Raw genomic sequence first — 10239 nt, forward strand, 5'->3', positions numbered from 1 at the left:
CGTTGCCATTGAAGCGTGTAAGCAAGTTTGTATTAGGCAGATGGTGATTTGCCTGAGGACAGCCATATTGTTCCAGAAGTATTACGGCTGCTGGTTGTGGTGTTGCAGAATGTTTTCCTTATATACAATACAACAAAACAAAACGGAAACTAGGATCATGTACTGCACCTGTATTCACAGGATTACATGGGATTAGTCTGATTTATATGTACCCAAAAACAAAGTAATTGTGGTCACTTAATTAATTAATTCTTCTTGCTTAATGCATTGAAGACATTGAAGAGTACTGTTATTTAATTCCGATGAAACTGACTACATGCGCTTAAGGAAGTGGTTTTCTTTTCATTCTACCCAGCAATAACTACAGGAAATATACACAGATTATGTATAAATGTGAGGTTATTTTTATGTCACACCAGAAATAGACTGTTTGAAATGAATAAGGGAACACATAGTTTTAGACACAGTACAATGATATGCTATCATGGGGTCCAGCCTTGTCTGCCAAATACACGTTGGAAACAATACACAAACACATCTCAACATTTGATTCTGACAGTTGTTGAACTTGTACGCGCCCTTATCGAAATCTACTAACAGTAAAGCTTATAATTATTGACCATTGTTCATTGTTACTTTATTCATTTCCATCAGTATATATATACTAGCATTTTGATTTTCTTGTCTTCCTAATACCCTAATGTTTCAAAGTGACCCTGGAGTGTGTTGATAGTTCCTTTGTTGTGTACACGCGTACACAGTGATCAACCACGAAAGTCATAAATATCATGTCACAATAGGTAATCATTTTAATTGATTAATACGAACTCAGTTACTTTTGTTTGTCAGTGTATACATGTTTAAATAACAACAAAGTTGGCGGGGGATATAGAAACGGGCTCCGTCCGTCCGTCCGTCCGTCCGCCCGTCACGTTTTGTTTCCGGAGCATAAGTAATACACCGTTCAATATTTTTTCATGAGACTTTGCAGGTCTGTCAAGTACATGCTGAACTGGTGCCTTTTGCTATTTAGAAATTTTAGAAATTTTTATTTTTTACGTTTCCATGGCAACAAGATGGACTTAGGTTCTGTGAGGGTAGGGTTTGTTTCCGGAGCATAACTCATAAACCGTTCAATGTTTTTACATGAAACTTCTGCAACAGGGGCGGGGGATATAGCCACGTTAGTGGCAAACTCTTGTTTTGATTACATTCATCAAACAATCTGGGCTTGTACCATACACCGAAGCATCATGCAGGTCATGTATCGATTGACAACTATACATCGACACATAAGGGAGGACGGGCTGTATGGAAAGAAGTTTAATTGTAAGATACTATTTTGGGCCATTGGTTTGGCTTGATCCCGACTCGATTATGTACGGTTGTCGGTTGGGTTGTTGTTTAACGCCGCACTCAGCAATATTCCAGCTATATGACGGCGGTCTGTAAATAATCGAGTCTGGACCAGACAATCCAGTGATTAATATCATGAACATCGATCCACGGCCAGCGTGACATCGTCAGAACGCGGTAACTCCGACGTTCTGCAACTACTATTACTTGTATTAGTGCTACTCGTGTGTTCGTATTGGGGCGGATCAATATTATTTAGGGCTTTAATGTATACAGCTGGAAAAAATATGTTTAGCACCGCTTATAATATATTTCCATATAAAAATGCGACGTTTCACACATGTATCATGGATGCTGAAAGGTACTGAACTAGACACCGACTGCTCACAAAGACCTCCCTTAAAAGAAATAGTTTCGAAATATTCCCCCCCACGCATCGAACCAGCTTTGCTAAAGAATTATTCTGACAACTAATATCCATTTTGAAGTGCAACCGCTAGTATTAAGTGCTTATATATAAACTTCCGTTATTGTGAAGAATTTGCCATGTACAATATTATTTAAAAAGATAATAAAACAAACTTCTGTCAACCATATGTAACGCTTTTATAAAATCAATAAATTTACCATAAAATCTTTATTCTCTTCTTCTTGTGTATGAGTTTTATAAAATACCCTTTATATTCCCAAATTATCTGTTACGTTTACACAAATGTATTTATTCAGGGTGGATCAAAAGATGTTACTCATTGTATTCAACAGTGAGACACTTCTGTAATTATTGCGATGTTATGTATTATCGTTCGTTGATATAGGAACAATGATGGATTTTGGGTAGTAACCTTTATAGTAGATTTTCTTTGAAAAATGTCATTCAATATTGTGTTATAACATTTATATTTTTTATATGTTCTGACGGTGATCCATCATTTACAGGATATTTGGAAGTCTTAACAACTTGGCCGAAGGGCTTGAACGCGAAATACATGTATCATGCAAAATCTCGTGAATATGCATTGGAAATTGACTGTCGTCTTTGTCATCTCTTGTAGGATTTGGAAATTGTTTCAAGCACTCTTGCCTCTTAATAGTAGTAATATTATTTAACTGTTTTTTTCACTTCATTTTCTTCAATTTAATTTCCAAAACTCTTTATAATCATTATTTTTGATGCCATATTTTGTAAAATATGTTCCAAATTTTTTAATGATAATTTTGAACACTTATTATTTAAACAAGGCAGATACAGCGCACATATAATCAAGGGTTGTAAAACCGTCTGATCCGAAAGAAATAAATTCACCCGAGTCATCCGACAATCTTCCATGAACAATATTGACTATGTTTTGTAAAATATGTTTCAAATTTTTTAATTATAATTTTGAACACTTATTATTTAAACAAGGCAGATACAGCGCACATATAATCAAGGGTTGTAAAACCGTCTGATCCGAAAGGAGTAAATTCACCCGAGTCATCCGACAATCTTCCATCAACAATATTGACATTAAAATATCTTTCCTTATTTAATCGACAGTGTAGACGACTGTCACGGATATCATATATAACTGCACTCACTGGAATATTTAGATATTTTATTTTACAAGTGAACAATTGACTTGCCTTTGTGTGTATTTATGAGGGGTACGACCAGTGAAGCATGATATTCACACCCCTACGGTAATAATAGTGAAACATTAAAGTCATGCTCATGATATATTCGGACTCATACAGTCGACTGTAGCAGAGATTTTGTAAAAACATGGAAAGGGTTTGCCTCTTTTATTGGTCCACATATCTTTTTTATAAGATTAACTGAGGCCTTGAGTGTTGTAACCTTGGTCAAACAACGTTATATACTACTCAAAAGGAGTTAGGGAACACTGATGTGTTTGCACTTAAAATAAAAAAGGAACAGAAGGCCAAGAAGTGCAGTAAATTCAATAATGGCCGAGTATACAGTAAGAAAGTATCATGAACAATCCACTAATTTCATAACGTGAACAAGTGTTGATGTCAATAATGTCACTGGGGTCAAAATTGGAAATCCAGGCCATGAGAGAAAAGTCAGTAACGAGTGTGTCCGCCCCTAGCAGCCACACATGCAACATAACGACGCCTCATGGATGTCACTAATGTCTGTAGTGTGTTCTGTGGGATAGCATGCCACTCCAAACTCAGCCATTTAGCAAGCTGGCGCAGATCTAGAGGTGGAGGGTGGTTCTCCCTAACACGTCTCGTCAACAGATTCCATACGTGTTCAATGGGTACCATATCAGGAGAATATGCTAGCCAATCCATGCGAGTAACATTGTTCTGTCCAATCTCATACCTGTAGCGAACAGCATTCAAATTCCCGTTAATGACGTACAGATTGGTTCTGTGAAATGAGAAGGCTGCCCACACCATGACACTACCACCCCCAAAACGATTGTGCTCACGGACGTTGACGTCAGCAAAACGTTCCCCACGCCGTCTGTAGACAAGAACACGACCGTCATTATGCTGCAGTGAGAACCGAGATTCGTCAGGAAAAAGAACTGCTGACCACTGTTGTCTTGTCCACTGTCGGCGTTGCCGTGGTATAGTTTCTCATCGGCCTGTTTCTATTGGTAGGTGTGGCTACCAGTTCCAAAAACAGTAAAGGTTTAGAAATATCATCAGAGAGAAGTAACTATTAGCCAGGGATAAATATGACCAAGCTTGTTGCGTTTCAACGTAAATGATGTAATCTTATTCTTTGGATTAGGTAATACTTACTTACACCAGTATGGTATGGCTCGTTTAGCAATTTTAATGCTTAGTTGTACTCTACCCAATTCGCCAATTCTACATTGAGTTTTTTTTGTCTGAGTGTGTGTGTGTGTGTGTGTGTATGAATATATACACAAATAACTAGCAGGCATTCAAAAGCCACTACATTTACACGTGTGCACAGTCTGGCCTTAAGGCTACAATAAAAACAATTTTTGACTAGCGTAGCAAGTTTCTGTTACGAGTACAGGAAGTTAAACACACCAACCCCAGTCCCGCGCCAAAAGTCACCTGCTCGAAAACATTGCCATGGTCACAATCAGGATTAGTTATCGGACAACACTAAATATTTGAAAAAAAACTTGATCTGTTTTAATTTACTCAATGTATGTTCATTTGAAAACATCAACAAATTTCACACAAGATCATCCAATCACAGCTACCAGATCTCTCAATCAACATTCAATATTTCTCAACGAAAGCTGCTGGCCGATCGACTGATTCAGATTTGGTGTGATTTTGATGGAGCTTTGGAATCCAGTACAAAAGAGGAATAGGAATGGACATGTCTTTAGGTACAGAATTATGTATGGTACAGTAGGTGTAGGATTAACAGTAACATGGTGTACTTACATGGGAGAGATTAACAAGCTTGGGTTAAGAATAACAGCAGAAGTATAGTATTGTACCTGCATGATGGGCAGAGAAGCCAACAAGAAGGCATTAATTGTACGTAAGAGGGATAATAGCAGACGGAGCGTCTGCTTAATGGGCTCATAGAAGGCGCATGGAATGAAATAGTCTTGGTCAAGCCTTTCAACTTGACACAAATGCCTATCAAACAATTCATTTTCGTATCATCACTATTTGATAGTAATTCATTAAACACATGGTTGTGATGTAGTTGGAATCGTAACATGGGCTCAGTTTTGAACAGATATGTCTTATGATCATGGAAAGGGTTCATTGGCGTTGCTCTTGGTTTATGGTCTGGTATTGTATAGGGGTTTTGCCATGGTGTCGGTCTTAACTATATTGCTCTGTTAATCGTGCCACGTGAGGAGGGGCGGGGAAAGGAGGAACATGATTGAGTCTGGTCCATGGACTGTAATTGTCCCAATATTATCTAGTATCTAAACATATTGCTGCTTGTTTTTAGGGGGAAGGGTTGGTTTTGGTGCTTTTGGAGATGCACATTGTCCCAAAATATATAGAGATACTGTAAAGGGATTTTATGATTCCAATATGATATTTTACACATTACTCTAACTGGTAAATCATTATCTGAGGACTAGATATTCGTCACAGGAATGGCCTAAACAATGGTAGTTGTTTGCCTGGATTAATTTGTCACATTTCTTAGATAATTTGCTATTCAAATTGTATTTCCTCCTCTGCTAGCCATTGTTTTATATGCAGGGATTAATGTTAAGAGGATTTTCTCGTAAACTAAATCGGACATAGCAATCAGCTCACTTTCTTCATATTTCCAAATGTATACCAAATCACATTAGTGTTGGTGCTGTGATCGGTATGTAGAACAAACCCAAGATATCTCTTTATATTAGGTTCCAAATCATAAAAAGAGGTATCTACTCTACAGTGTGACTACATCACAGTAGGTTTATCTCCATTCTACCATGACAGCAACAACGCTTTGGAAACGGCGCTCTCTTGCAACGCGTAACAACACAGGCACACATTTCAGCAATCTTAGAACATTCCGAAAAGTGGTCACAGGTACAATAGTTATATATGTAACAATTATTACTTAACTTCAAGATTAAAAACACCATAGTCGTGAGTAGTTCAAAATAAGTGTTCAAAACACATAGTTTTTCAAAAGTTGACAAATAACACTACAAACTTAGTCAAAAGACAGATGTTTCAATTTCTACCAACTTCTTGTACACTGTTGCACACTGTGGATTGACTGTCAATCCTTTGAATATTGAGCGAGCGGTCATTTCTAGGAAATCGAACATGCAATCATTTCTATTGTGGGGGTGACTGGTTGTAGAAAAAGGTTTTAAAATGCTAAACGAATACATTTCTACAACAAACCTTTTGAATTACCATTCTACTATACATTTAACATGTGTAAGTGTTCTTAGGTACTTAGCAATCACCCCCAGTAAATAATGATAACATCAAAATAATGCCTCTCCACCCCGAACTTGGATGTGGCAGAACTTGACCAACATCACGGTTACTCACACCTTGCAGCTGTCAATGGCTGTGGCTGACAATCTTGTGTTTACATTCTCCTTTGCAAGTTAAACCAAGCAAGATGACAACCCCGAGCTATGATGTGGTTCAACATTAACCTGTAGATTTACTGGGAATGATCGAGCCTGCTGTTACAATATGATCACCAATGGAACTGAGTGTGACTGAACAGTCGCTTTTTAGCCGGTCTATGAGTCGGAAATTTTGTCACGAGGTAGGGCCTATCTCAGTATCTGCATGATGAGACCTGTCAGTTTCAAGATTTCATGGATTCCAAGCCAGATTGTGAATGGAATTAGACATTCATGGCCCAGAAATAGTGGGTCGTGTATGATTTTCTTAATTGTGCGTGTTCTGAAATACATTTCATCAATTTATGTCGGGACATTGTTTTCGTGGATTTTCAAATGGACAAGTGTTTTCTGAGTTATTGACTTTCAAATCCTTACGATGGTAGTTGACGGAGATGGCAACGAATATCGATCACAAAAAGGTTTTTAAACATGTTGTCATGAATAAAGATTTTCCAAACAATTTTTATACTGTTATATTTTGCTTTCATTGTCGGTTGCTTCAATGTGGAAGTGGCTTAAATTGTCCCGATTCCGGTCACCAGAGAACCTTTGCCTAACAGTTTCATAAACATTTCATCTGTATGCAAAAGATATCCCTTCGTTAAATCTTTTAATGTCATCATCGAAGAAGTCAGGGTTGCAGCCTAGCCACCGCCCAAAATATCCAATATCAATACCTTCTTTCCTCTATTTGACGCTATGCCGTCTTTTAATTTCGCGAGAGGCCTTGACTCAGCGTGTATTAGAGACCTGGCTGGTATTAGAGACCCAGCGTGTATTAGAGGAAATATAGATACGTTTTACAGCTCATATGGTGTGATCGATCAGGAGCCATTTTCTATGAATCAATATGTCGGCTGTCTATGTATTCATACGAACATTTATTTTGTGAAAAGGCTTAATATTTTTGAAAGGGTTTCCGTAGCAAAAAGGAAACCTCATTTTAACCAGTCAGAATCAAGCATTCATCAATGTCATCTTAGTAGAATCCCATATAATTATCATATCATGTCATATCATGAAATCATCTCTCTGCTTCAGTGTCATAATTGTTGATCAATGAACACTCATGCTAATATCACAGGTGGCAGAGTAACACGTTTATTCTTACAAAAGGTATGGCAGCCCTATCCATGTTCGCTGTGGTCACGTTGTTCCTTCATTACAAAGCTAGTGCTGAAGATCATACAGCATTATCTGCAAACCATATTCTGAGTGTACTCAGTTTACTCTTCCATGAAGGAGGCTGTAGTTGAAGGCATACAGAGCGTTGCCTCATGTGCTGTACAGTGTGCCACAGACACCAGATGTGTGGCTTTCAGTGTGTCTTCAACTGATGACATGTGTATGCTTCACCGTGATATGTTTCTGACAGGAATCTGCTACAGTGGGAAGTGGCGCCACTACAATGTAAGTCAAAACTATATTATGTTTTATTATACAAAAATATATTTGATGTTTAATTTACATGATATACGGATTTGTTGCTGATCATTTAGATATTTTATTCTTGAGGTTTTTTTTAGCAAACATTGGAAAAAGCAGAATGCTTGACAGCATCCCCGTGATCGAATATTCTCGTTACGACTAACCATAGTCAATAAAATAAAGAAACAATTTGAAACTCTGGACTAGATCCGTGCCAAGACTCACACTGTGACTAGAGATATTACATAGCAGACGTTTATCATATAAAGATGATATTCTTTAAGTTGATTTGTAACCTAACAACAAACGATGTGACTGTCGATCAATTTTGCATGCATACGCTCATGTCATGTCTTGTGTTGACAAACTATTCTTCGATACAATTGGATGTTGCATGTCTGTCAGTGTAAACAGGAATTTATTTGTGTATTTACTAAATTTACAAATTCCAAATATCATGAACTCAAAAATGCGTCAGTTATGGCCATAGTTTTCAAAATGGCTGCTGTGAAGTCGAAGCCATTGAATATTTTGTTAACAAGTATGTCAAGTTTCAGCTTCATTGGTCCAGGTGGCGACGGATGTCCAATATGCAGGAATGATGATTCGGGGGGAACCACGATTTGAACAATAATTATTCACACACGTACACATCACTCTTAACAACTTACAGGTACAGAACCGCTGCATGGATGGGGGCGAATATGACCAGGTCAACCTTACCTGTCAATGTTATGGTGGCTACATCGGTCGATTCTGTGAAAGGATCATGCAGGGTACGACGTTACATCACAATTGAACAGTCATTTCTCGTTTAGACAATTCTAGAATTCACACAAAAGTATTACATGTATAAACATGTAATCATAAATATATAGCTCTTATTTTGAATAATTCGTTTCTTGGAATGTGAAAAAGACATTATATCCAAGGGTCAGGAATATACCTTATTCATCCAAATATGGCCCCTGGCCCATTCAGGGTCAGGTGCCACATGATAATCGTTGGCTATACATTTATTCAAAAGAACGAAGATGGATCTACCGATTTCAATCTGTCATGGCAAGAGTACAAAGATGGCTTTGGACAGCTTTCCAAGGACAAAATTGCTTACATTAAAAATAGGTGCAGTCAAATGCTCATATTTTTAACCAAGGATATGAGTTCGAGTACGGGTATACAAATCGTTCTCCCTATCCCAAGACGGTCTGTACTCAATGACATATACAGACACATTGGGAAGCAAACACCAGGAAAGCATGGTTGTGATTGTTTAGGCGAATTGAAAGGACATCCCTCCTCTACCTTCGACCATGATAACGATGACAGCCCCCTGAACTGCGCTCAAATACACCAGTGCACATCGTGTAGCTTTTATATCATTATATCAAACTCACTATGTGTGTGTGACCTATACAAATTAACACATTTCATACCATTCATTTCATTCTTACGTAAAAATATCCAGCGGTTTCATTTTCGATTAAATATGTTTGAGATATGCTTTTCATACACAAATCTATTGATTGTTAAGACAAAATTCAGACTCTATGTTGTACGCAAACACTTCCAGAAGTGTTTGTGAATATTGAATGTAAATATATATCTTCAAGCAAAATCAGCTGTCGCAGATATCACAGAATGTGTCATCTATTTGCCTTGCACACAGTTCAGAACAGTTTATGTCGACCTGAGCACTGCAAAATAATTATTGACTTGTACTATTCACAATTATTCGCTACTTTGTCCGTGCTAGATTCATTTATGTGTTTTATGGTATCAAATAAAGATATAAAATGTCTTGTTCACCTGGATATGTCATTATAGGATTAAAATGTCAACACATACCACCACGTAACAAATGTTTCTGTTTCCTGCATAAATACTGAGGATTAAAAAGTAAAGGTAAATTCTAATGATTTGAAAAAAAATGGCGAAGTAAATGTGCCATGGCACTGAAGTTCACCTGGAAATTAGGTTAAAACGTCAACAATTACGACCATTCAACAAACGTTTGTGTCTTCGATCTTCAAATATTTTCTGCATAAATATAGTAAGTCTGGAAAGTTTTGAAAGCAGGAAAATACTACAAAAAATGTGAGTGATACACATTCGCAAAAGTTTCATGATGCAGGTACTCTTTTTGCAGACCAACAAGGAACTAAAAGCTCTCAAGAGGCATATTTGTGTTATACCCTTTCCACACATTGTCAAAGTAGCCAGTATATTATTGCAAATACTGTTTCCTTAAATAAATATTGTCATTCAGTGTCAATGGTGCAATGATTTATCTGCCACATCTTGTCAAGTTTCATAATCCTTCATACAATCAAGAAAGGACAAGGAAGTCACAAAAAGTATTTGAGACAAGTGGAATTAATATCATTGGGGTTCTCAA

General features: G+C 37.3%; 1 pseudogene; it reads left to right on the top strand.

Moving 5' to 3' along the window:
* The first annotated feature begins 7531 nt into the window (after positions 1 to 7531).
* LOC139463659 (angiopoietin-related protein 4-like) lies at positions 7532 to 10006 on the top strand (annotated as a pseudogene).
* The last annotated feature ends 233 nt before the right edge of the window (positions 10007 to 10239 follow it).

Source organism: Haliotis cracherodii, unplaced genomic scaffold (genome assembly GCF_022045235.1).
Source record: "Haliotis cracherodii isolate W230 unplaced genomic scaffold, xgHalCrac1.p SCAF_16, whole genome shotgun sequence".
NCBI classification, from domain to species: Eukaryota; Metazoa; Mollusca; class Gastropoda; order Lepetellida; family Haliotidae; genus Haliotis; species Haliotis cracherodii.